The sequence below is a fragment of the Poecile atricapillus genome, chromosome 1, assembly GCF_030490865.1.
Source record: "Poecile atricapillus isolate bPoeAtr1 chromosome 1, bPoeAtr1.hap1, whole genome shotgun sequence".
Classification (NCBI taxonomy): Eukaryota; Metazoa; Chordata; class Aves; order Passeriformes; family Paridae; genus Poecile; species Poecile atricapillus.
The window spans coordinates 4,624,731-4,627,244 of NC_081249.1; the positions used below are offsets into that span (position 1 = coordinate 4,624,731).

The 2,514-nt window shown below is 44.3% G+C and overlaps 1 long non-coding RNA gene across 1 annotated transcript; it reads left to right on the forward strand.

Moving 5' to 3' along the window:
* The first annotated feature begins 267 nt into the window (after positions 1-267).
* On the forward strand, positions 268-1,912 carry LOC131573530 (uncharacterized). The gene is made up of 3 exons (XR_009276210.1): positions 268-346; positions 432-529; positions 926-1,912. It is a non-coding gene; the product is annotated as an uncharacterized LOC131573530 (long non-coding RNA).
* Positions 1,913-2,514: the final 602 nt, after the last annotated feature.

Sequence of the window (2,514 nt, forward strand, 5' to 3'; positions counted from 1 at the left end):
AAACTGAGTTGAAGGTGCCCTTTCGTGCTGCGTCATATGAATAAATCAAAAGTTTGAACAGTGACATTTCCTTTGGGCTGTTTTGCTACTAAAGGGCTTTTATTTTATAATCTTATAATTAGTATTTGCACAACAACTCTGTTCCTCTCAGGCACATTGCCAGTCAGCTGTGCCCATCACGTGCTGGGTTTTGGGGATCTCAGCAGTTCAAGTTACAGGGAACAAATTTGATGCACATTTCAAACAAAGTGAAGTCGTTTCTAGGAGGTCACGTGTGCAAGTGGACTGCACAAATATCAGTGGCAAACGTGGGACTGTGTGTTTGGAGACACCTCTAGCAGTGGGTGTGAGTGCCAAGGTGCTCCAGTGTAGGGGTGTTAGGTACAGACTAAATTTCCTCCTCTCCTCACTGCTTGTCTTCATTTTCACAGCAAAGCAGGAGGGAAGGTGGCTACAGCTGGAATCTCCTAGACTCTGCAGGAATCTAAAGGAAAGAAACATGGGATATGAGGATAAAGATGTCCTAAGGGTAAGAGAATGAGCACTCTTTACACCTCTGGGGTAACCACCATCCTGGCACAGGGAAAATCCACATTCAGGTTACCGCCACAAATCACACTGCAGGTGGGCTGAAGCCTTTGTGCCTGTCCACATCCCAGCTAGCACTTCCCACCTCACTGACCTGGATGAGATTATCTGCCAAAACTCAGTTTGGCCCAGGAAGAAGGTGCTGGGATATGTGGAACTGGCAGGGGACATCCACACTTCCTCATGACCAAGGGCCCCAGGTCACACCACAAAGAGCTACAGAGGCATAGGGGCCAGCTGATGGGGGCCTGGAGGGGCTTCAGTGGCACTAAAAATTGGGATTTGAGTTTGGTTCTATGAGTCTTGACCTCATTCTTATTTGGTTTCCTTCTCTCAGCTGTTAAATGGGGAGCAGACAGTAGCTACCTGCCTGGCTTTGTGAGGAAATGCACAATAAACAGGATCCAGACACCAAGGTGTGAAAGGTAGATTATCTTTTATACAAATAAGGAAATGCTAGACCTTCTAGCAAAAAAATAAACATGGGAAAGATAAGGACTGAAGAAACTTGGCTACACTTGGCCTGACACCATGTGTTGTACACAGCAGTGCTGTGGTGTTTGCATCCCTCCACTGTGCACCAACAAACAGGACTGATGTCAGCACCTCTCATCCAGAAATGCTGTACAGGCAGTGCTCTCTCTCTCCAGAACATGAGAAATCCATCAAGTTTGCTTTCCCCTGTGTTTTAATCTAAATTGATGCGTGGGAGAATGGGTAAGAAAAAGCCTTGGCGATATCTTGCTGTGTTTTATCACACACATTTGGACTGTTGGCATCGGGGTTTTTGGAGCTGCTCCATTTTTCTTCCTCTCCTTCTGTGTTGCTCAATCTTCTGGTCAGAGCTGGGAGAACAAATAGCATAGTTTATAATCTCTGAAGCATGGGTAAAACATGTTATCTTAAACAGCAGGCAAGCTATAAAAATAGCTGCAAACAGTAACTATAAATATATAATAACATAGAAATATTTGGGGAAGAAAAAAGCTAAAAAATGCCATTCATTTTCTCAGTTCTGCCCAGCTCTGTGTGGAGCCATATCCATGCTCTTTGGAGGATAACTGTGTTGGGGCCCATGTTTTCTCTCTTTTTGTGGCTCTGGAGAGCCTCCACAGCCTGGATTCTCTCCTTAGTTAATGGTTAATGGAATTTTAGCTGAGGTGATAAATCCTGCTTCCTGCTTCAACCTACACAGCCCCTTCCCTCCTCCTCCCAAAAGAGGGTTAACGGGGGATTTGCATTTCTCCACCTCCTCCCGTGCCTCCACACTGCTGCCCTTTGCATCCCCATTGGGGATTGCTCCAGATCTGAACAAAGGGAAGGGTCTGCAGCCAGAAGAATGGGGGTGGTATGTGTCTAAATAAAAATACATCAGCTTGTGGTGTTTCTGTTGCTGGTTTTGTGTTTCCGTTCTGGCTCAGTACTGGTTTAGTTTGTCTGGCATTTTCAGGGAATGGGATTGGGTCTTTAGGAAAGAGAATTCCACCTTTCAACCCAACAATTGTGAGATCTGCATGGCAACTCTCATGACTGGGGGGCAGGTTTTTTTGGAGGGGACAGTGACAAGACAGACAGAATGACAGGGGTTGGACATGATTCCAGATACAGATGCCTAAATTTAGTTTCCTGACATGTAGGTGACTTCATGTGAGCTAAGATTCTACATCAGGGTAAGCTGAATTGCACATTGTACAGTGGAGTCTTAGCTAATAAAAGTAGTTTGGGACACCCACATTTGGGACTAATTCCCCCTTTTAATATTCTATCCTAACCTGAGTCAAGCTTTTGAAATAATTTTTGGATGCTACACTTTTCATATTTTCTTCTTCTATTAAGATTAATATTCTACTTCAGGTTACAGGCAGAGATACAGCACTGCTTTATCGTGACAATTTCATATCTGCATTATTGATAAACATTGATTTG